The sequence below is a fragment of the Cupressus sempervirens genome, chromosome 9 (assembly GCF_028749045.1).
Source record: "Cupressus sempervirens isolate cs-2001-9-10 chromosome 9, ASM2874904v1, whole genome shotgun sequence".
Taxonomy (NCBI): domain Eukaryota; kingdom Viridiplantae; phylum Streptophyta; class Pinopsida; order Cupressales; family Cupressaceae; genus Cupressus; species Cupressus sempervirens.
Window position 1 is genome coordinate 382,572,865 of NC_143126.1, and position 26,719 is coordinate 382,599,583.

Below are 26,719 nucleotides of genomic sequence, written 5' to 3' on the forward strand. Positions count from 1 at the left end.
AGAAATGAAGATGCCCTAGTGATGATTTAGAGATTAGACCTCAAAAGGTCAGCTAACTACTTAGAAGAAAGTAGAATTTTAAAAGACAATTTTGACCATCAAGATGAACTCGAATTTGGATTTCGATCTCGAAAATGAATCTAGGATTTTGAAATTATTTAAGAGGTCAAAACTTTATATAATGTTATGATAAGATAGAAAAGAGATGAAGTGAAAGATTAAGAAGGTGAAAAGACATGAACAAGAAGAAAGTAAAGAAATATATAAAGGAGTTAGCTGATATGTCCACAAAAAGATGAAGAGAGAGCTCTCCCCATATACAAGAATGCAAGACTAAGCTAGAAAATGAACTTAAAATGCAAGCTAATATGCAAAGTGGTTTACTAGCAAGAAGTGCATAACATTTAGACTCTTAATTTCATCATTGAGCATTTATTAGGGACATCATGAGATCATACAACCATCACTAGTATAACTATGAGGATATGAATATGATCGATATCAGATAAGTATGTGGAAATCCAATCTAAGCATCAGAGACATGTAAGTCAAGACAACTATGCGATTAAATTCCCTAAGTTTAATTTAGCAAGATTACACCTGTATCAAGGCATAAGCGCTAGGATAAACCCCAAGTGCAGTCTTGTGAAACAGTCAAGGATGATACATTTATAAGTCAAAGTGTTGAATAGGACAAGCACGAATGCTTACAACACTATAGACAAACAAAGTATACCCACAAGTATAAATCAAGAAAACATGCCCCATGCCCCCAGTCTTCTAGTCAATGACATCCTCGAAAGACTATTAGGAAGGGAACACAATGCAAAGAAATCATCATAGACAGCACACAAAGTAGATAAAGATCAGCATAGCTCAGTTGTTTAAGTGTTAAAGTGTGTGTGTGTGTATGTCACTTGGCCATTTCTTCAAGACTTGATTCTAATAGTGAGAAATATCGTGACATCAGAGACTATAGGTAAACTATCTGAAAAGTGTTGAAAAACACTTGATGTTAAAGTGGAGGAAGTGTTGAGAAACACTATTTTGTGAGTTGTCTAAGAAACCCTAAGGCACAAGAATACCTCAATAGGCTAAGCAATTGTGCCCCCAAGACGAGGACAAGAAACAATTCCAAGCTAGGAAATGTGTAGCAAAATAGGTGATTGAGACTGATAGACATAGGTGCAAGGGTTTCAAGTAGCGCTTGTTTCCAAGTTTTCACCACTTGATAGATTTTCTTAGGACTTTTTTCAAATTTTTTTGTATTTTTGAATTTTTTACTTTTTTGGTGATACATCAAAGCACCTATTGCTAGGTTTTCACTAAGATGATCATTTTCTCATTTTTAGGATTTTTTAGAAGGTTTTTAGAGATTACTAGTTCTCAAGCAAGATCACATCATTTTCTCCCAATTTCTAGCAAGGTATAGGATATGATGGAGCAACGGGCCAATGGATAAGAAAAGATGGATGAAAAAGGAGTATGAAGCAAGTGAAAGTGATCCTCAAGGATTGACTCCTCAAGAGTACCCAAGCTAGGGAAAGAGGTGAAATAGTCATATGAAGCATGTTTTGGATAAGCAATGGAAGTAATGAGAAAGATAGCATGTAGGATAAGTGGTGAAGCCAAAAAGTGCGATAGAATATAAGATAAGCGATGGAAGCCAATGAGTAAGATAGCATGAAAGCATGCGATCCAAGAGAGTAGACATGTCAAAAGGCCTCTGAGAACCATGTTTTATTTATTATGATCAAGACCAAGGGGTCAACTAGATAGTATAGCAATGGGATAGAGCAATAAGAATAAAGCTCAAGATAGAGGCTATGAGTGAATGGGAGAGAACAATAGAAAATCTAGTGGATAAGATAGCTAATATGCAAAGATAGCTCAACATTGTCAAGATCAAAGAGAGAAGAGGGGATAGATGGATGATGGAAGAATTACGCATGATGCCTATTTGCCAAATTTTCATCATGGTACTTATCTAAGGTGCCACAAGAAGTAGTTTTCACCATAGGATAAATTTATTTCTCTTTACTTTTGCTACCAAGGTGCCACAAGAAGTGGTTTTCACCAAGGCACATTTTCATTTTTTTTCATTTTCATTTTTTTTTTTTTTGAATTTTTAGAAAGAGCTCAAGCTTTTTGAATGTAGATAGTGCTCCTATAAGAAAGATAAGTCATGATAAGACAAGACCATAGAAAGGTATGCTCAAAGATGCTGATAGGGTGATGAAAGAGAAATGGTAGTAGGAAGAATATATTGAGGATAAGAGCTCATGTATAGAAATTAAGTGTAAGCTTTAGAGGATTTCATGAGGGTAGATAAAATATTGGACAAGATCAACATTGACACACACCTTGAAGGGTATTGGAAAAATGGAGGAATAATGGATGAAATAGCTTGAGATTTAGATGTATGAGGTGGTAGAAAAGATTTGGAAAAAAGTGGAGTGGAAGGCTTTGGAATATTTTTAGGAAGATTTTTGGAAGAAGATGGAATGGAAGCCTTTGGAAGCTTGAATGTCAACTTTGAAGTATTTTCAATATTCAAGTCTTTTAAAAGAGACTTGGGAATCCACATAGCTTTAGATTTTCCTCGTTCTTTGGGTGCTTGAAGTTGCATTTCTTCAATGATGGATTTAGGAACCCACATTTTCTTTGATTTAGCTCTCTTAATAGTGGACCTTTGTAGTCTCTTTTGTGTATTTTCCTTCTTAGCATTCACATGTCGATTAGATGGGACATAGTGATCTTCATTTTTCAATGGATTCTTATGTTTATTCTCACTTCCAAAGGACTTGGGATTTGTGGATGAAAAAGGATGATATGACTGGTTTAGATGTATACATGGGTGAAAAGTCATCAAGGATGAGTTTCTTTGTTGATCTTGAGGTATGATGGGAGAGCTAGGAGTGAATGTAGGAGATGGAGGAACATAAGGCCCCAAAATGGACGGAAGGTTTGAATGTTGTAGCTTAGATGGATAAGGATAGATTTAGAAGATGCAAAGGGATAGTGGGAAGGGACATCAACATCTTTAGAGTGAGCAACGTGGTCAAAGCCATCAATAGACTCATGAGTAGCTTTGACAGGAGCAACATTTTTAATAGAAGCACTTGAAGCTTGAGCACAATTTTGAAGTGGATCTGGAGAAGTAGAACATGAGGCAATGCTTTGATCTTCACAAGTAGCTTTGGATAGCATATGAAGAGAACTTTTCTCATAATTTTTAGTAAGCTTAAGGGAGATAATGGAAGTGGTATCTTAATCATACTTGAGGGGTGGACAAGATATAGGATATGGAGGGGGGAAAATATTGAAAGAGATGAAAGGGTGCTTGATCTTGATCTTTCTTGACATTTATAGCTTTTTCTTTTTGAGAGTCCTCTTGACATGGAGCCACATCCAAGGACAAGGGAGAATGAAGAGTGAATGGAGTAGTGTTTAGATTAGGCATAGTACTACATGAAGGTTGAGGATGTTTAAGATTAGTAGCATGGAAAAGGTTTGTAGCCAAGTGAAGGTTAGCTTGAGTTTATTTTAGAGTTAGCCCTTGAGGATACACGTAGTCAATGTGGAAAGTATTAGGTTCTTTATTTGATGGAGACATGTTGGAAAGATTTGAAGTGTTGGGAGATGCACGGATGTTGGAAGAAGTGGAAGATGTAATAGAGCTGCTACTAGACATAGGTTCATTAATATAATCTTGCTCAAGAAAAGTATCCTCATCGCATGAATCATTAGAGGTATCAATAATTCCATTATCAATAAGATCTTGGATTTTGTGTTTTAGCTCAATGCAATCTGAAGTACTATGCTCATTATGTTGATGATAAGCACAATAGATATCCAAGAATGGGTTTCCATATGAGCTAGACTTTGGTAACATGATGATCTTATTGCTAAGAAGTTTTTGCAAAGTGTCATCATAAGAATCTTCCAAGGGAGCAAAAGTTCTATTAGAAGTATGTCTAGGATCTTCTTGTTGTTTCTCAAGTGAATAGAATGCATTCATGTCTTCATCATTATCTTGGTCAAAGATAGGTCCATCATGAAATTTTGGACTAGGCTCAAAGTAGGTATCACTTGCTTGTCCTCTAAAGAGGTCTTTAGATCTAGAAGATGAAGACATTTGATGTCTTGAAGTAGAGCATGTAGACCTAGAAGAAGAGGATGACCTCAAAGAAGGTGACTCACATGCATGTAAAGACCTTAAGGAAGATTCATGTAATGATGCAATCTTCTCCTCTAACCTTTTCTCAAGTTTAGACTTCATTTTTGTCATGCGCTTAGAGAAATGAAGGTAAGAAAGATCATTGGTCTCTTCTAGTTCTTTGTATTTTGCATATAGATCTTGAAACTCTTTAGTGACATGGAGGATATCATGATCATCTAGATTTGGTTGAAGTTTGGTAGCATAAGGTTTAGATCCCATAGTTTTAGATGCAAAGCCAAGCATAAAATAGTCTAGAAGATAACTTGATGTTGAAACTATAGGAGGTAGAGTGTTCACTTGCCAAGATATTAGAGAGAGATTAAAGTGACTTGTCAAACAATATGTCCAAGAAACTTACGACATCAATGACTCAAGTCAATAGCTAGGCAAGATTCCCAAATAGCCAAATAGATAGAGCAAGCGGGGTGACAAGTGAACAACTCTCCAACCCAAGAGTGTAGTCAAGAAATCAAGGCAACGATTGCAGCAAAAATATAACTAGCAAGTAGACATAGACCATAAAGATAGAAAGACCAAGAGAACCAAGACCAAAGAGCCACTTTAAACATGTTCAAGAACTAGAGACATAGAAAATAAAAATCAAATGATGGGACTCCCCTTAGCAAGCAACACAAGAAAAATGTTAAGACTTGATGCTTTGACTTGGTTGACAAAGTTTGACAATAGTTGATAGCATAGCAAGTTTGATGTTCAAAAAGCAATTTATTTCCAAGCAAGATAGTGACACATGAAGTAGTCTTCAAACAATCAAGCAAGCGACAAAGCAACCTTGCATGATACAAGCATATGTGAGGTCTTAAAAGAAATCCCTAGAACTATCGTCATGTGTATGTTCAAAAGATTTTCACAGGTCTAGCACATTCAAGAACACATCAAGCAATATCTACCTAGAAGTCATGGTTCATTACTCAACAACTTGGCCCACACTTGATGCTCCTTTGCCTCACACCAAGTGGTCTCCCACAAGAGATATTGGTTTTTTCATGGAAGTTCCATAAGCACAACCAAGGGAACGCATATGGTGAGTGTAAAATCTTGGGGTGATCCGGGTAATCCACTAGGATCGATCCTTGCACCAAGAAGTTGAGCGGCTAAAAAGGGTAGTTACTAACTTAAGGTGTTTAGATAGGGCTTCCATTCATAGTGTTCCTCTTGCTCCCAATTATGGGACACCTCATCTTGAAATGAGTAACCAATCTTGCAATCACAAGAGTACCTTAAGCATTCTTGCCTAGTGATCTCCCTATGGTCAAAATCCCATAAGCGATCACACTAGGCAAAGACAAACACTACGTCTATCAAAGTTTTGTGTCCTTGATAGCCTTGAGTTTATAGTGGGTTGGAAGAGCCAGGTAATTTTCTTGTCCCCACTTGGGTCGTTCCTCTCAGGTTGTCTAAGAGCAGGCCCTCTAAAAGATTCTAACTACACAAAGAGTGGATCAACTTTTGAAAGTCAAGATTTTTGATTCACCACAAGGGTGAAGAGCATAATCTCCTATTCCAATCATTTTCTCCCAAACACACCAAGAAGATTCAGTTACCCCTTGCTTTTGAAACCAAATGGAAAGTAAAGATTTCTGATTCACCACAAGGGTGAAGAGCATACTCTCCTATTACCAAAAGACTCCAATCAAAAGTTTTATGTGCCTATGGAAAATGAACAATTAGTCAATGCCACACATGAAAACAAAAAAGCAAGAATTTTTGGGTTTTTATGCTTTGGGCAGCCTTGCAAACAATGTTAGTAGCCCTTGCGCATTTGAAGCTTTGACATGCATTCTTTTTATGCAATGTTTCAATTTTTTTTCAAATATCCAAGTTATCTTCCAATCAAGTGTATGCAAAGAAAGGGCAAACTAATCACAAATGCTCTCATTTTTACTCTTTGCTTTTCACCTAGTCAACAAGATTAGACTTTTTTGCTATTATTTTGGATCCAAAGACATAAATAAAAAAAAGAGACCCCTACTAAAAATTAGAGAGATTTCCAAAAATGCAAGAAATTCAAAAGAATCTCTTTGTTTGTGCCCTAGAGACCAATTTTGTCAAAACAGGTCAGATTTATCAAATTGGGTTTTTGATCCCTAATATGACCTCAAAAGTCAAAAAAAAAAGATAATACCCCTCTTAGAATTCAAAAATATTTCTAAAAATGTAAGTTTTTCTGAAAAATGCGTTGATTTGCGATCAGAAATGACTTTTTATAAAAAAGAAAAAGAAAAAATCATAACTCTTACAAATCATGTCAAAATGCTTTGAAAATTGGACTGAGACATTTTGAACATATACCCAACTTGCAAAACAAATTTCAGAACCAAACACCAAGTGGTTTAAAAGATATGATAAAATCTTTAAACCAACTAGATTTTTGGCCTTCAAACCAATCTACTTATGGGTTGGCCTTAAAACCAAAGTGATAATTCTACAAAAGCACTTGATTAGATCCAATATGCTGCTATAAAAAAACCAAAGATAAGAAATGAAAGCAAATGGAGCTGGAAACTTGATTCATGCCCCACGGTGGGTGCCAAAAATGTACACTCGAAAATGTCCCACTCTAAACCTTTCTATCCAAATGATTCCATGAGTTCAAAATGCTTGGATTCTGGATTAGAGCTCCCTATCCATGGAGTGCAAGAGAGTGTATTTCAAGTTCAAGGGCTCTCAGATGAGCCTTAGACATACTCTTCTTGCTAGTAAACCATGCAATGGGAAGTTTCATAGACAAGATGCAAGAATGCAAATGTCCCAAGGAGTTCCTCAAGAATGCAATGCAAATGAAGATTAAGCTAGAATTACATGCAAAGTGGAGTTGTGCTAAAACATGTATGAGAGTGTTACAATACCATTATTAAGCTATGTGAGATTAAGTTACACGTAAAAATGAAAGCTAAGCTAAGCTAGAATGCCATGATTCCATGGATGAGAGAATGTAGACAAGAAATAGAAGTTCTCCACAAAGCTCCAAAGAAACCTATTAGAAAACCTGCAACATAACAATATTCAAAATGAGGATGGATTTGAGGGGGAAATCTCTCTCCCTTTTAAAGTTGTATGGACAGTAGAGATCAAGATGAAGATGGTGGATGATCAACGGTGGAATTTGAAAAGAGGAGTGATCCATGTGCACACACAAGTCAACCAATAGAATATAAGTTGACTTGTCACATAAGACAAAAGTCTCACAAGCCTTTTCTTTTAATTTTAAAATAGAAAAAGGACTTTATGTGTGCACTTTAAGTGGGTTAGAAGAATGGGGTGCTTTATTTAATTAAAAGGGGTCATGTTCTTTTAATCAAATAATGAACTTAGGATAGCATAGTCAAACTATAGGTTATAATCAAATAAATTGATTATTAGCAATTTGGCTTAGGTAAGTGATTAAATTAATTTAGCCAAAATGTTGAAAATGGGGCTAATAGTCTAGATGACCATTTTTAGGTGATTACACTCTATAATATTTCACTCTTTTCAATCTTCTTACATTGTCTCCCCCTTTTTTACATTAATGCCAAATATTTATGCAATATACTAGTAATGCCAAAATGCAACAAGAAATTTGAATGTACCTTCAAGATAAGTGCCAAAGTCTTGCCCAATTCTCTTGTAACACCTTACATGTGTGCAATGCAATCTACACTTCTACTACTCTATCATATAGTCTATAATGGAGAAGTTATTTTCATGGATAAGTGTTTTTGAATGTGCAATGTGCTTTTGCAGTGCATTTATGTTTGGGAGAATCATGTTATGAATATCTATCAATGTAGATCTTATTCTTGCCTCTTCTTTGAATAATTCTACCTGCATATCTATCAAAAATCTAATCTTATTGAAGTGGGTAAGGATTGAACTCAACTCAAGTTGCAATTGTTGTGCACTTTCCTTTAGTCCTCATCAATTTTTGACAATTTATCTCTTGTTTATTTTATGAAAATTGATGTACCACATAGTTTACCAAAAAGTAAAGATACATTGATACAGGAGGTCTTTAGAGAGCCTAAAATAGTAGATAATTATACTTGATGAATAACAATTTTTTGAGCAATAAATTCTAAAACTTTATTCTCAAACTTTTTCTCAATGTTATACAAAAATTTATCCTATCCATCCAAACCTTCATTATATTTATGGACTGCCTCTACTAATTGATACATAATTGGTTGAGAATTATCAACCTCTATGCCTAGAGCCACTGGTAAAATATTCTTAGTATCCTCAATTATTTTAAATTCCTTTTTTCTTTCCTCTCTAAGACTTTGTAGCTTGGCTTTCTTTTGAAGAAGTTCAACAAAAACATGCATCTAATCTAGATTTAAATTTTAGATGTCCCATTCAGGAATGATAATCTCCTCATCAAGATCTATACCTTCTTCCTTCTCTTTGCCTTTTTTTAAAAGATTTTTTGCTCAATTGAGGCTTGATCTCAACTATCCTTGCACTTATTACATGCATACTAAAAATGGAAACAATTGTAGATATGGTAGGACTCACTAAAAAAGTGGATACTGCACTCTTTGAAATACCAATAGAAGAAAAACCTAGTGTAGCCAAAACTAATGTAGAGGGAAGAACTTGTTTCTTAGTAGTTGGGGTGCTTGGCACTACTATCAATGAAGTACTAAGTTGGACAAGTGCAGAGATTGATTGAGTGCTTGTGTTTTTAGTGTTGGTCACAATCAATCCTATTGAAGCTTTCTCTAGGCTTGGTGTTTTCAATGTTTTTCTAGGAGAGTGAGGAAGTAAGGCTATGACTACTACAACAATCTTTAATGGGTTGGTCTTCTTAGTATCTTGTGCATCTTCCTTGATAGCTTCCTACCCCTATTCCTTTTCATCATCTATATTATCAAAATGAGTCACCTCTTCTTCATATTTCTCTTCATCTTTCTCCTAATCATCATTATCATCCTTATCACTTACACTAACTACAAAATCACTCAATTTGTGAAGAAGATAGAGATTCTTCCATGTGTTTGTGACATTCTTCACAACATGCTCATTGCCTTTCAATAGTATAAGACAAGTGTTGAATCTCAAAGTTAAATTTTCTTCATTTTCCCTCAAAGATTCCTTCACCTCCTTGTTATCCAAATTTGGCATGAGTTACCTCAAAGTTTACTCATATATATCTTTTGCAGTTTGCATGGCATGCTCCCATCTTGGCTTAATATTTTCCATCAAAGCATTAGGAATCTACTGAGCTAGCTGGTCAGGTGAGTACTTCCACTTGCCCATATTGGATATTAATATATCGTCTATTTTATTTTTTTCCTCTATAGTCCTAGTCTCATATTTCAATGCTTTGAAATTTTTAATGCTAGACCTTAATTCTAATTATTTTATTCTTTCCTCAAAGGTGGTTGGAGACCTCTTAAAGATTATGTCTCCTCCTTCTTTATCTACTTTCTTCCTGGATGATCTCCTTGTAAACATAATAGTAGATGTCTTTGTAGGCTTGATAATAATTAACTTACCTTTCTTCTTTAGTGGCTCTTCTTCCCCTAACTTTTCTTCATCTTCTGCTTCTTCATGCTCTCCTTTTCCTTTAGTTAACAGAAGAGTGGAACTGGTTTTCAATTTAGCAATCCTCTTCTTGCCCTTGTTAACTACCTAAGGGAGTTTGATTTCTAGTTCTATCTTGGCCTTTTCCTCATGAAAAGTTCCAAAGTAAGAAGCCTTAGGATCAATAGGCTCATTTATCAATGCCTCAATTATGTCTTTGTTTTCATCAATGTTCACCTCATATCCTAGAGTTTTACCCATGTTATTCTTAGCCTAACTGTTTGAATGTAAACTTTATCACTATCAACAATGAAACAAACATCATCTTTTTAATCCTCAACTAACTCCCTAGGGATCCTAAACTAACTTCCTAGGGATTCTAAATCTATTATTCATTTTCTCTTTAAATGCATCAAAATAGTTGTCCATCATGCTTGCATAATTCTCTCCCATTTCAGCAATATACTAATTAATCTGATATAAAACTAGTACATCTTTTCTCCAAACTACTGTACCTTTTGATGGGAATAATTTCTGAAAATAGAAAAATAAACAAGTCAAGAGTGAACTAAACTTACATGGATTATTCTTGGAAGTTCTAATACTCTCCATGTTCTTGTTGAACTAATTCAATAGTAACTTGGCAAGTTCAAGAGAAAGGTTATTTTTGACCACGTTGTATGCCAAATCAACTGCTTCATAAGATAAACTATTCAACTTGCTCAAACTATAAATTGTGTGGAAAATGACATGTATGTTGAACTAATTTCCATGTCAATAACACAACTTATCTTCATTCCCCTTCCATCCCACTTGGCAAGGGTTTTCTTCTCTAGTTTAACTCGACCTAAGGTTTTGGTTGTTTTTTCTTCTGCCAACATTGGAAGACCAATGATCATGTGGATCATCTTCTTAGTTATCAAAACTAGTTGTTCCACACACAACTAACCATTGTGCAGATGACTAATGATAAACCTTATCCATTTTACTTGGAAATCATGTGGCATGTGAGGAATGTGGGTTAAACTTTTTGTCTTGAGATGTTGATGCTTAGGTTTCAACACACCATCAATGCATAACTCCTTCAAACATTCATCCATTTCTAATGTTCTAATATCTTGAATAGCACATTTGAAATGCAAACAAATATCATTGACCAACAATACCTTAGGAGGAATTTGCGACTGTGCTCCACTCGGATCTAGGGTTTTTGCAACTACAAGAGTCAACTTGAAATTGGGTGCCTTCCATTCCATGCCTCAAACCAACATGTTTGAATCTCCTTTTGACTTGCTACTACTAGATGCCATCTTTTCTTGGTAGGTTTTGAGAGAATACAGAAAATTTTGGTAACAATTCACTCAAATCACTTGAATGATCTGAAGATTTCTCTGTACAAATAGCTCTCAAAAATTCATGATGAGAAATGAGTTTGATTTCACCCTCTCTATAAAATTTTTTCATAAATGACTAGTGCAAATGTTTTCTCAAGTGACAAAATTTCATCAACTTATTGAATGCTCAATAGAGTCTTCCATGACTTAGTAACCATATAAGACTTAGTTACTCCTAACCTTGCTCAATGGAGTCTATAACCTGACCTCACTCAATAAGGATAGTAACTTGGTAATAAATGTCATCCTCTTACTCAGTGATCTCTTTGCATCTTGAATGCTGATATGGATCTTTCATCCTTGTCAACTAGAACTAATATTAGATGTCTTCTTTAGTATACTAGTTCCAGTTCTCCTTTGAGAAATCAAGTGGAAATATAGGAGTCATGCAATTCTTGAATGACTTGATCATAATTGCTTGAACTTGCATTTTCAAAAAAATTTGGAACCCATTGTTTTCTAATCTACTTTTCGATGTTATTAGTTTTTTCCTTCTTTTCATCTTCAATTCTTCTAGTATTCATACAGTTATTGGCAAGATGACCAAGTTTTATACAAATGAAACATCTTCTAGTAGTATCTCTTTTCCTAATGTGATGTTTCTCACAATTCATTCCAATGTGTCCAAATTCTCCACAGTGATGATATCTACCCCAAGTCTTATAGTCCCAACCAAATATAGCTTTTACAATCTATTCTACTAGATTCAATATGTTAGTTTTGCATTCTGATGACTTGTGCACATGCTTCTTACATTTGTAAAATTTGCCTACAAATTATGGTTTCTTTTTGCATTCATTTGTTGTATGACCATGCTGATTACAATTGTAGTATTTTCTATTGAATTTTGATTTCCCATTGCTCCAACATTTTTTTGATGTATGACCTATCTTACCATAGTGAGTGCAAGTAGATTTTTTATTCTTTTGAGCTCCTTTCTTGGATGATTCACCTTCTTCTATATATCCAATTCTTGCTATTCCCTTTTGTCTATAATTATTTTGGACATTCAACTGATTGATGTCTGCTTGAGATTTTATCATTCTTTCATTGGTTTTCCTTTCAATGTTTAGATCATTCTACAATCTTTCATTCTCTAACCTTAGATTCATGATTTTTCATTTGCATTGGTGAGTTGATCAATGAAGTCTACTCACTGAAAGGATAGGTGTTGAATTTCATATTTTTTTTCCTTCTATCTCTTCTCTTATCTTGTTTCTCTCTTCCAAGACTTCACATAATCTTACTAAATAAATTTCTTGTTCTCTTCTTAATTTTATTACTTCTTCTTGAAGAGTACTATTATTTTCCAATAGTTCTTTGATTGCTTCATCAGCTTCATCTAAATTGCTTGAATGGATGTCTTCAATTCTTTCTTCAATATAGAGTGGATCATTCATCTGGATTGCAAGATCTTTTCTTCTTTTTAAGGATTGAGAAAGTTTTTATTTTCCTTTCTTGAGTTTTCCAATAGCCAATTCCAAATCTAGCTTCTCATTATCAATAGCATAGTCAAGTCTGAATACCTCTATTGCCTTTGATCTTTGCTCAAGATGTTAAAATTTTCTTTGAGAATCATAAAGCTCTGATACCAATTGTTGAAAATATTATGAAAGGCTAAGTTACTAAGAGGGAAGGGGTGAATCAGTAACTAATAAAACTTAATCCTCAATTAGCAATTAATCCTTCATATATATTCTAATCTAATTCCATGCATGAGAAATTAAAAACATTAAAGCATACATAACACTTTTGACACAAAATTTGGTAGTCCAAAAACCTTCCAAATAGAAAGTAAAACTAGGGTGGGGATGATACCCACAAGATTTAGTATTGTGGTATAAAATTGGCCTATTAAGGCTTACAATGATCACTTTTTATGATCTACCCTATTAGGAGCAATGAGGACTACTAGGTTCACCTTGCAAAAGGATTTACAAACATGCAATGAAGTACGTACTTGGTAAAGAGATTTACAAAAGACTATTAAGTCTACCTAGTTAAAGGATTTAACTGATCCACCTATTAGGATGAAGTAGTAGCTAATCTCTAATCTGCAACTTGGTTTTCTAAATGAGATTCCTCTAAGTGTGCAAATCACCTTGTTGTGATAGATAACGCTTTATTGCTCCTTATATTTATGTAGCTATTGTAATTTGCTCTACTATTCTTCTCTTATTATTACATTACTTCCATTCATTACACTGGATGTGATACAATACATTACATATATACCAATCCAATTACAAATATTACAAAGTTGTCCAAAGTGTAGAAACTTAGGTTATGAAGACTGACTCAGTGAGATTCTGAGACTTGACATCCATTGTCAATGCTTGAAATCATCATATACTTGGTAGACATAAAAGCTTGGTCTACACTAATCACTTCTAAGTAGTCTTGAGCTTGGTTTGCATTGGTGACTTAGTGAATACTATGAAACTTGGCATACAAACTGAATCACTTGATTCACACTACATAGCTCAATCAATGCTCTCACTATGAGCTCAGTATAAATTGAGTCCCTTGGTTAACACTGAGTAGCTTGGTTAGGATTGGACTCACATCACATCAACTACAAACTCAATAAGCACTACACAACTTTGTTTGCACTGGTAAACTTAGCATACAATGAGATGCTCAGTTTACAATGTTGATCATCACCATAGTAGTAACTACTTGGTACAAATTGAAATCTATCCAAAGGACTTGGTAGCAATTATAGAATTCAGTAGCAACTGAAATGCTTGGTTAACATTATTAACTATACAATAAGCTCGATATATGCTTACAATCTAAATAAGCGTATGTCACTAATAACAAACATGATTGGAATGTCAACAACATTATCTCATAATGATTTTTACATTAAAAAGAACTGAGGTAAAATTTTGTTATGAATGAGTCAAAACATATAATATCTTGTGGTATTTTGTTTACAACTTTATTAAACCCTTTATTAACTAAAATATTAAATTTTTGATATTTTTCTTGAGGCTTGCTAATTTATGTGAGGCAAAAGAAGTATTAGTATAAATGCCAAATTGCTCAATAAATAAATCAAAAAATTATTTCCAATTTATATAGATTAATCAAGAAGCCCTCTATATCATTCAATAACATCATTGGTTAATGAATGGACAAATAATTTCATAAAAAAATCTTCATTATGTTCTTCAAATTGTTTGACAATGTTCTTTAAATTAATCACATGTTTTTCAAGAGACTAATTTTCTTCTCTAGAAAATTTAGGTATAGTAGTTCTGAAATCATTTGATATAGGGTTTGGATAACCTACTATCCTAGTGAAATCTAACTATTTGTATCTTTTAATTACCATTGGGGCCCTTACTGCTTGATCTATGTGGTGAAAAAAATTTCTTCTTTGATTTCACCATATTATTTTGATTATTAGTATCGTCTTTTCTCTAGTCACCATCAAGCCTATCCTTTGACTCTTATTTTGATATGCCTCCCCATTTTTATTACACAAAGGATTCTTATGTATAGTATTGAATGAATAATTTCTATTTTATGAGGAGGAGTATATTTAGAGGACTCACCTTTTTCTTTCACTAATCTCTCTCTCATTCATTTTGGATCAATGATTTCATCCTTTTTGAGACCTCTTTCTAATAGTTCACTAGGAGCATTCATTAGTGTTGTTGGTGCTTTTCTTGGACAAAACAAAATCTAGAAAGCTTCTACAAGTTTTAGTGAATTTTCGTTAATCTTATCTTCATCATCTTATTAATGAGTTTGAGGTTGTTCCTAATTAAGGAATGAACCAATATTTTGAAATTGATTTTCCTCCCCTTGTTCATTATTGTTTTGATCACCAGTATATAACTCACTTTCTCTGTCAACAAAATTCTTATCCCCTATGAATGACATATCAATAGTTTTTTCCTTTTCTATTCCTCTTCTTGGGACTACATTCCATATTTTTTTTCTTGATGATTTGATCTTTGCCTCCACATAAATTTTAGGGATATATGTCTATTACATCTCTTCTTTTCAACCACTAATAGTTGATCATTCATGAACACATAAACTCATAAATTACAAATAAAGTCACCACCTCTTTTTAGAGGACCAATGGTTGGATCTTCTAAGCTTCCTCTATCCAACATAGTATGAAAACTTCTCTTTTGGTCTACGAATCTAGAATTCTTTGATAACTTCAAATTTTGAATCATGTGCAACTTCTCCAATAGAGTCACCAATCAATTGGTTCTCAAAATTGTTGGTGAATTCCTATAAGCCTTTCCTACTCAATGTTGGGAATATCAACATAATCTTGGCCAATGAAGAATATTGAACTACAATTAATTTAATCTCCACACTTTAGGATCTACAAAACCTAGGTGGTTGTACCTACATCAATGCTCCTTAAGGAAAGCTTAAATATTAGTAATGAAAACTTTATACCTGATTCTCTTGGGATGGAAAGTAATTCCTCAAGGAGAAATCAAATTTTAATATTTTGAATATATATAAATAATGGAGTGAAGTAGGGTATGTATATAGATGGGTAAGACAAAGAATATCACCTTCCACAAAAATATAATTTTCCTTAGAAATAATAAAAGATAAGTTATTTTCTATTGGGAGAATAGAGTCAATTACCATGTTTACTGCAAATGTCAAACTATTTAGAGAAGGAGCACTACCATCAATTGTTGGAAAGAAAAATTAGAGTCATGAAACCCTAGGTAATTGAGTTTAACTTCAATGAATGAAGACCAATTACATAAAATATTCATATACATATGTGTTTTTCTTATTAGGGCTTGGCCCAATTTCAATATATCAACAAAAATATGAATCCAATAGGATAATTAATAGATAACAATATTAATGATTAATTCCCAATCTTTGGAATAGAAATAAGGTATTTTTATTAAATTCAAAAGATAAGTACAATTGGGTTATGACTGGTTGCAATATCTATCCTATGCTACACATATAAGTTATCTATATTCTCTTTTAATGTTAAAATTATTTATATGAACCCATGTATCTATTCTAAGGTACATGTACCCTTTCTTATAGAAAATTAAAGGGTGCAAAAATCTTTGGACCTTTACAAAAGAAGCTAGCTAATAACTAATTGCAACTAGCCAAAATTGAGAATATAGATTAGAAAATTTTAAGAAAACTATAATTCTTGTATAATGTCAAGAATTTTATCAAAATGTTGGTTACCCTAAATATTGTGAAACTCTGTGAGAATGGCAAGAACTTCATCCATGTCTTACCAAATTTCTAACTAATGGGTACCACTAGAAAATCTCACATAACTAGTTCATAACTCCTAGGCATCCACATACATGCTATTAAGAATGTCCAACTAGTCTTCCTAAGATAGAGTCAAATATGGTTGCATGATAGGATTTGGGTCATCCTTTTTATTCTAATCTTGGATTGCTAATCCCATGGCAAAATAACCTTGAAACCTGCAAACAAAAAACACAAAAATTACACTACATGGATATTACTAGTGAATGATCTCATAATGTCCTTTTAACAATGGTCATGAGATGCATTAATTTTGACCAACTATTCACATTCACCAATATAAAGAAATTGTTACATTAATTCAGTGAGAAATTGAGACAAATGAAATATACTTAGTTATCTTGCATGCTTATCCTATCATGAGCTTGAAGAAAAAATTGCATATTTCCTCTTAACATCAATTTTTACGTTTACAACTCTAAAGAATTCTTCCTTGTTTGATGTCACAAAATCAAGATAATGTTTCTCACTATTCAAGAAATTGAAAGATTAGACTATTAGAAAATATTGAGTTACAAAATTGTGAAATTAGACCAATGAAATCATTTGATGCAAAATCATGAAATCAGACATGCTTCATGATTACTTCACTTCTGAAATAATGAAATCAAAACCTCTACTTTACCACTTATCTGATACTTTGAATTTTAGATCTTTGGTATCCTTCAAATTTTTCTTATCTAAAATAGTGTAAAATCACTAAATCATAACTCTACCTACTTCAAATCTCTGAAAACAAGAAATGACTTATTTTGAAGAACAATTTTCTTAAGCTCCATCACCATAAAAATATGCCTCTTGTGAACATTCCCATTTATAATTTGAATCTAGTGGGTTTAAAAACAACCACCCAAAACCATGGAGTTGTTTAATTTGATCATTTGTTCAAGAGAGAAATTTGTAAGGATTTCTATCACTGGTATTGTACAAAATGATCGCTCAACAATTGGTTTATGCCAAGCATTATGGATGATGCGTGGAAGATAAATAGTCTTGAGGATTAGAGAAAATAATTCATGTAGTTATCATGGAATTCCTTAATCTATTTAAAGAATAAAAAGGATTTCGATGGATGAGTTTCATATCATGGTGGATGAAATTATTCCTTTGTAAAATAGGTTTACTAGTTTTAGATAGATGATAAGGTTGTTACAAGAAAGAAGTGGTTGGTTCTTGTTTTAGTTATTCAATAAATCACACAATTTAATTAGCTCACCTATGCACAAATAAAAAAATAGGTAGAAGAAATCATGAAAAAGTAGTGAGGAGGATGTAGCTCATTTGGATTAATGCCTACAAATGATGATTTTTAACTTTCTAGTTGCATACGACAGTTTCTTATTTATATTCTTCTTAATTATAATTAAGATGAATCAGTTGCATTTATTTATTGGTTAGGGATAAATGTTATGGTTTGAATTTTTTTGTATCCTTTTATTTTATTTTAAAAGGATACTAAAACCATTCACTAGAGAGATAAAATATGTATGATAAGATATAAGATAAATGTTTTGGAATTTTGATAGGTATATGCACCTGATTCATGACTAAAATGTACTTCCTTTTTTGGAATCAATATAAAATACCCTAATTTTTCTATTCCAACTTGGAAAATCATAAGTTCAATTATTTTCTTTAGAATTGTTGATTAAGGATCAATTACTACTCTGTGAAAGATTGAATTTGGTATAAGTCTTGGATCATCAAAGTTGTGTAACAAATTATCTATGTATTCTTCATCTTATTGGTCTTCCTTGTTAAAATTTAATTTAATTAGACTAGGGTTCATACTTTTAATTTCTCTTTCATTCAACATAGAAATTGATGGTATAATGATACTATCTCCTAAGAGTTATATGTAAGCATCTAGTCGATGGACTATATTTTCCTAGGGTTGGATAAGGAAATTATTTGGAGTTATTGTTTTATAAGAGTTGATATACTTTGAAGTTTTTAGGAATTTCATTGCCTCAATCATCAACAATTCATAAAAGTTAGAGGCATACATACACAACCAATTTACGTTAAAGAAACCCAATTAATCAAGTTTATAGTTTGATTTTACTTAAGAACTTTTTGCCATCTTAAGAAGAATCACAAAGTTCTCTTTATATTATCTACTATAAAAAGCCTCTAACCAACAAATTAAAGTTTATGAATAGGTTCACCTACCTAGGTTTTGCAGAGCTTAAAGTGTAGGAGAATAGGATCATACTTGTTTAATTTTGTTCATTGGTCAAGTCTAATGGGAGATCCAACAATTGAGAGGGAACACTCATAGGATTTTGAATCTATTAGTTTTGGCACCAAAAAATTGGCAGCTCTTCTTGGGAGAATCTTATCATAATCAAATTATTCTTCTAGAAGGAAGAATTAAAAAGATATAGAGAGTAACATTTTCCTTGAGAGAGGTGGAAACTCTATTTGGAAAATAATCAATGACTCTACTGAGGGAGGAGACCCAAAAAGAAATGATAACTTTCATTTTGGAAAAGGGGGATAATTTTATTTCAAGATATATTAGCCATTTTAAAGAGAGAGAAAATTCCAGATGACATCAAGCCATTAGATATTAGGATATTTAATTATAATTATAATAAGTTGTTCCAAAATCTTTCAAAGCTTGTACCTAAATTTAATGGAGAATGGGATGAATTAGCACTTGATCACTTGGATACACACTACACATTCATAAATGAAACTTAGATATGTATTTAAGATTACGTGATAAAACTTTTTGTGATTATATTAATGGATAAAGCAAGGTAATAAATAAATCATCACCTATAAGAAGCATCTCATCTTGGAGGAAATTTAAGCAATGGTTTCTTCAAGTTTTTCATTATGTTGGTGAAGATGAAGAAAAGGTGTGCAATGAAGAAGATGAAAATCAAAATTACAATATGGAAGGTGAACCTTACACATCTCCCTTAAATGTATTCTTCAATTTGTAAAAATATGAAGGTGAATCTACAATACATTTGTTTATAAGTATACCAAAATTTTATTACAAGATTCATTTGGACATGAGACTTCCACATAGGGAATACTCGAGTAACTATATAAATTGAAAATCTTAGGTGATGTTGATTTGATGATTTTTATTGAAATTTTATAGAATGAAATGGTGGAGGAAGAGGAGGAATACATTGAGAAAGTTGTGGAAAGGGTACAAGAACAAAATTAAGTGTCAGATTTAGATAAAGAAGAAAGTTTGAGTTAGATTGAAAAATAATCCATCCATAATAAGACTTGTACATCAATAGATTTCAATGAATGTAACAATGAGGAATTAGATTCACTAAGTGTGGAAGAAATTTCAAATTTATTAGATATTGACTCACCAAAATAAATCAATTAATGAATCAATGCATATACATAAGGAGTTTGAGGAAAAATAAAACAAATCTCAAGGTCAATAAATATTTGATCATGATAGGTTTCTAAATGGTCTTGAAATTTTTAAAATTGTTTGGATAATAATGCTTCTAGAAATTGAGAAAAAAATTTGTCCAAATATGAATAATTTTAAAATCTATTTAGTGAGATGAATGTATCCATCCAAGTTGTGAAGATGAAGCAAGAATGCATAGAGTTCATAAGAAATAGGAAATTTCAAGAGATAACCCTAATGAAGATATTTGCAATGTTGATAAATCTTGTAAAACAAGATAATGAGATACATTTAATGATCTCTTGTATGATGAGCTACTAGAAAGATCACATGAAGGTATGCCTATATTTTCAATTCCATTTTTTAAAGAGAAATGTGTCAAAAAATAATATTTCATAGAAAATATACATCAAATACACAAAAAGAGATGTAATGTCCCCACTATTAGGGATAATTTGAGAAAATTAATTCCTACAAAATAATAGTTAGAATAACAACAATAATAAAACTAACTATATTACTCTACCCTCTAATTTAACCCCAATCTTAAGGATGTCTCCAAGTCAGGCTTCCTAGCTCATAGCTACCTTGTCATCTTCCTAGGAGTGTACCCCTTAAAATTATTCTTGGATAGGCATCCTCTATCCAAGGCTACTCACATATGCATATGTTGACAACTTCAAAATATTCTAGTAGGTCGATTATCGGCCATGGCAGACTATGGAGATCTTAAATATCTCACATGCTCCATGCTATGATATTGACACTCGGCCATGGCAGAAAATGGAGATCTTAAATATCTCTCATTCTCCATACTACAAGTAATATTGATTCTTGGCCATGGAAAATAATGGAGATCTTAAATATCTTACATGCTCCATGCTTCGAGTCTTATTAATATCGATGGTGTGAACTCCATGAGCTAACACAATATTATCCACAAGTATGGTTCATAAATAAATTCATAAACATAATTAAACAAATATAATTCATAAACATACATTTCATACCTTCTTCTTTTTCAAGAGTCACACCGTTTCATAATACAATTTTTTTGAAAGTCACAACACTTCATAGTTATAATCCTTCCAAAAAGTCACAACCCTTCATAACTAAAATCCTCTAGAAAAATTTCAATACTTTATAATCACAATATTTTTTAAAAGTCACAATTGTTCATAATTATGACCCTTTCAAAAGGTACACATCATTTCAATATCATTGATAAGGTAAGTTACTTCCTTATTTTCTTCATATTACTTTCCTCTTCCATTTTCCCTTTTTGAACTCCTCTCTTCCTTTTTTCCCCTCTCTAAAATAAACTCTCCTCCCTTTTATATCTTAAATTTAAGAAGTCATGTCTATTTTTTAAATCTCTCTTGACTTTTCATTAGATTTAGTTAAGTTATATTACTCTATGTTATATTATTTTTTAGATTATGGTAAAAACTAGTTTTGAAGGGACCCTAAAACCCTTTAACAAAAGTAGAAAAGATAAAGCATTAAAGTCCACTAGGTTTTACAAGGACCTAAAACCTACTAAGAAACAACATCAAAATCATAGGGACGTAAAACCACAAAATATTCAATAAAAGTACCCAAGTTTTACAAGGACCTAGAACCTAGTTTAAAGACTAGACAAGAACTAGTAAACAGGACCAAAAACAAAAACCATTAGCTGCAACTAGCAAAAAGGACCAAAAGCTAGGACAAAAAACCAAAGATCAAAACCCAAAGAGAGATGCTACTCTAGCTCTTTTATCATTTTGACAACTTCTTTTCCAATCTCTGTAGTGTCTTGAATGGAATTAGCAATAGTAGCCTCCTGAGCCTGCTTCCTAGAACTCTGCCTAGTTAGCTTACTTGAACCCCTTGGTGATATGATCTCTTCATTTGTGAATTTTCTGAGACTGGCGGTAGTAGCACAGATACTCTTATATGTTATATTATTTATTTACTTACTTATTTGTGTTTATTATTATTTATTATGAAATTATATTTAGAAAGTTAACATTCTTTCTACAATATTGTCTCTTGTATTTAATTTTATTTCTTTATTTACTTTTTGAAAAATTATTATTTTTCAATTATTTAAAATATCATACTAAATATTTTTTTATTAATAATATAGATTAAATAATTATTATTTCCTAGTTTTATAAATAAAATTTTATTATCATTATTTATTTAATAATATTTTCTTATCTAATTATTATTAAAATTTAATCTCAAAATGGGGATATGACAAGAGACATTACAATTAAAAATGATAAAATATTTATATAAAATACCCTTGAAAATGATACATAGAGAATATGAAATATTTTGGGAATTCAAGGACATAATACAATGTGATGCAAATGAACCTTATAAAAGTTTGATGAAGCCCATTTTGCAAACTATGGTCCAAAACGCAAATACTTCAAAAGGAACATATTATAAGGAAAATTTGCCAAATATCTTCCTCTAATGAATACTACATAGTTAGAAAATGGGTTACATGGCGAAAGAAATGATCAAGATCATGACATTAGAAATTTCAAACATATTCATGAAAACCACATTCAAATGAAATCTACATTTGGTTGTAAAGGTAATTTAAAATATTTTTCAAAAGAAAAAAAGCATAATAAATTTTTAGGGTTTTCAAACAAACATAAAGCCTATTGGAAAAATAATTGTAAAAGTAAAGATTTTGAATCCAAATATAATGGAAACCATGGACATCTATTTACAATGAAATGGAAGGGAAGTTTTCATATAGATGACAATTATCATGACAAAGGAAAGAGAAACAATATGGAAAATTGTGTAAGCATCTTGGAATCTGGTACTTTTTTCAAAAGGACCACATTAGTACATGATCATAACAAAATCTTTGATAGAGGGAAGAAATAATTTTTATTTTTGGGGCACTAGGGGCCACCCAATTATATTGTCACAACACATTGAGGAAATATGGTTTGCTCCTCTAGAGATAATTGGAATCTTTCTATCTTATAAGAAGCATACATCCCCAAAAAGAGCCACTGGTGGATACTATAAATTTTTCCAAAATGGGGGGGGGGGGGGGGGAGGTATATCATTTAGAGATAATAAAAAATTAACTAAATTCACTTAAGATATAGCATAAAGGGAAGTTTTCACAATTTTTAGTCATGAGATATTTTGTTGTTTCACAAGGAAGAAGATAATAGTAAGTGATGGAAAGCAATTTGAAAAGGAAGTAAAGAAGAATCAAGTTTGTTTTGATATAGTTCCTAGAGGACCAAGTGTTGGTAGTAACGATCGAGCATTAGAAGCTAGTAATGGTAGAGTAACAATAGATAGTGGTAGTTGAGTACTAGAAGAAATTATAGAATTGCTAAATGAGTATAAGGATATTATTTCTAAGGATATTCCTAATGATTTATTGCTAGTAAGAAGTATAATTCATTGTATGGATCTAATTATTAGAGAAAGTTTTTTGAAAAAAGAACCATATAGATTGACACCTACAAAGAATGAAGAACTTAACAAACAAGTGCATGAGTTGTTGCACAAAGGTTTGATCAAAGAAAGTTTGAGTCCATGTGTTGTACCTATTGCATTACTACCTAAAAAGAATAAAGAATAGAGAATGTGTACTAATTCTAGAGATATTAAAAAAATCATACTGAAATATAGGTTTTGTATGTCAAGGATGGATGACATAATGGATTGTGTGAGTGGAGCAAAGTATTTTAGCAAGATTAATTTGAAGAGTGGCTATCATCATATTAGAATTAGAGAAGGTGATGAATGGAAGACTACTATCAAAACAAAAGATGGTTTTTATGAATGGTTTCTTATCTCTTTGGTTTGACTAATGCACCTAATGCCTTCATGAGGTTGATGAATGAAGTTCTAAAAATATTCTTGTGTAATTTTGTGATTGTTTATTTAGATGGCATTCTAATATTTAGTAAGACCAAGGAAGAGCATCTTGAACATATTAGAAAAGTATTGAAAAGGTTGAAAGAGGAAAAGTTGTCGACTAATCTGAAAAATTATTCTTTTATCCAAGAAGAGATTATGTATTTGGGATTTTTTATTTAGTTGATGGTTTAAAGATGGATCTTGAGAAGGTTAATGCAGTTTTGGAGTGGCCTATACCTAAGAATGTGGATGAGGTAAGATCATTTCATTATTTGGCTAGTTTCTACAGAAAATCCATAAGAAATTTCAATTCTATTTGTAATGCTATGACTGAGACAGTGAGAGGAGCTAAAAAGGAATTCAAGTGGACACATGGAGCTAATAAGAGTTTTGAGACATTGAAACAAAAGGTTGTTGAATTACCTATATTGGCTTTACCTAATTTCAACAAAGTATTTCAAGTTGAATGTGATGCAAGTGGTAATGCAATAGGAGTTGTATTAAGTCAAGAAGGTAAACCTATTGCTTTCTTTAGTGAGAAGTTGAATGATGTTAAAAGGAAGTATTCAATGTATGATCAAAAAATTTGTGTTGTTGTCAAAGCATTAAAGAAGTGGAGACATTATTTGATTCCTAAGGAGTTTTTGTTTGTATACTAATCATAAAGCTTTACAATACTTGGGAAGTCAACATAAATTGAATTAGAGACATATGAAGTGGGTTGAGTATTTGTAGAGTTTTACATTTGTAATTAAGCATAAAAATAGAGTTACTAATAGAGTTTCTTATGCATTAAGTAGAAGACATTCTTTGTTGAGTGAAATGAAGGTTGAAGTTCTTGGTTTTGATGAAATGAAAGAGTTGTATGATGTTGCTCCTAATTTTTTTGACGTTTGGAAAGAGTGCAGAGCATCAAATCTGACAAATCACATAAGTAATTATGATGAGAATTTCATTCAAGAAGGTATGTTTTTTAAAGGTATTCAATTGTGTATTCCTAGAAGTTCTATGAGGTTGAATGTGATTAAGGAAAAGCATAGTGGTGGATTGGCTAGACATTTTTTGAATTGATAAGATATTGAGTTTTTTGAAAGAGAATTATTATTGGCCACAAACATATAAGGATGTTCAGAAATTTTTAAAGAGTTGTGGAGTTAGTCACATTGCGAAAGGAGTGAGTCAAAATACTAGTTTGTATACACCTATTACTATTCCTAAAAAACCTTGGAGTGAAATCAGTATGGATTTTGTTCTTGGATTACCTAAGATAGTGAAAGGGTATGATTCCATATTTTTTGTAGTGGATAGATTTTCCAAGATGGCTCATTTCACACCATGTAAGAAAACATCAAATGCTAAGCATGTTGTTGAACTTTTCTTTTAAGAGATTGGGAGATTGCATGGATTACCAAGAAGTATTATTTCTGACAGAGACAATAAGTTTGTTGGTTATTTTTGGAAGACATTTTGGAATAAGATGAGTATTGAGTTGAAGTTTAGTTTTACATTTCATCCACAAATAGATGGACAGACAGAAGTTGTGAATAGAAGCTTGGGTAATTTGCTGAGATGTTTAGTTGGAAATAAGCCAAGTAATTTGGAGATGGTATTGGCACAAGATCAATTTTCATATAATAATTCCATGAAAAGGAGTACATGGAAGACACCTTTCAAGATTATTACCAAAATGAAGCCTAGAGGAGTAATAGATTTGAGGAATGTTTCTCGTGAGGAGAAGAGAAGTGTTGCATGAGAAGAATTTTTTGATTTTATGAAATCTTTGCATAAGGAAGTGAAGTTGAGGATATAACAAAGTAATCAGAAGTAAAAGGAGAATGCTGATTAGTCTAGAAGACATCATATTCAAGTTAGTGATGAGGTGATGGTTCATTTGAAGAAAGGAAGATTTCATGTTAGAACATACAATAACTTGAAGATGAAATTTGGACCTTGTAAGATCTTGAAGAAGTTTGATAGTGGAAATGCTTATGAAATTGAGTTACCTGATGACATGGATATATCTCCTATATTCAATGTTGTTGATTTATTCAAGTATCATGAGTCAGATGATGAAATTATTGTATTAGAGGATTATCCTAAGAAGCAAATTGAAGAAGTTGAATAGATATTGGATCAAAGAGTTGGTAAGAGCACAAGTGGAAAAGATTATTATGAATATCTGGCGAAGTGGAAGAATAGACCTATGAAAGATGCTTTATAGATTTATCAATCTAACTTGGATTTAGCTCAAGTTGTGATATCTCAATGATTTAGGAGAACCATTTCTTCCAACCTTGGTTGTTTGATGCAGGAGCATCTTCAATTTTGTTTCTATCTTGCATGTTTTTGGTTCTTTCCTAGTTTTATCGAATTGCAATGTCTTTCATTGTGAGGTTTTAGTAGTTTCTAAGCATTGGAGACATAATGAGGAACCTTTTCCTATGTGCACAAATATATTGGAGTTATCATGTTAAGTTTTGAGCCATTTTTAACTTGTTATCGAAGCTATATTTTTCTGGTTTTTGGGTGCCTGTTGCAGGCCATGTAACTAATTTTTCACGAAGGGTTAGAGGATGATAACTTTAGGGATTGAAGAGGGACAAGATTTATTCCCTTTTTCAAAGGCACAAGTCCTAGTTCCTTATAAATTGGTAGATATGGAAATTATTCTAGAGTATCAATTTTTGATAGATTGCATGATGGGTTTATGTACATGACTTTCATGATGGATGCACACTTATCCTTGGTGAATTAGCCTGTGTGCCTTAAAATGGTTGTAGAGGACCTAAATTAATACCTATGGTTTGAAGAACAAGTTTTAATTCAATCCAGCTAAGAGATATCATGATTTTTCTCGGGTATCAATTTTGGAAATTTAATTTTTGTTGGAGGCCAACTTGCAGCTCTTCAAGTATTTAATGTTAGGTTTATTTTCATGATGGGTATTTAATATTTTTTGAGAGTTGAATTGTGAATTTTCTATTT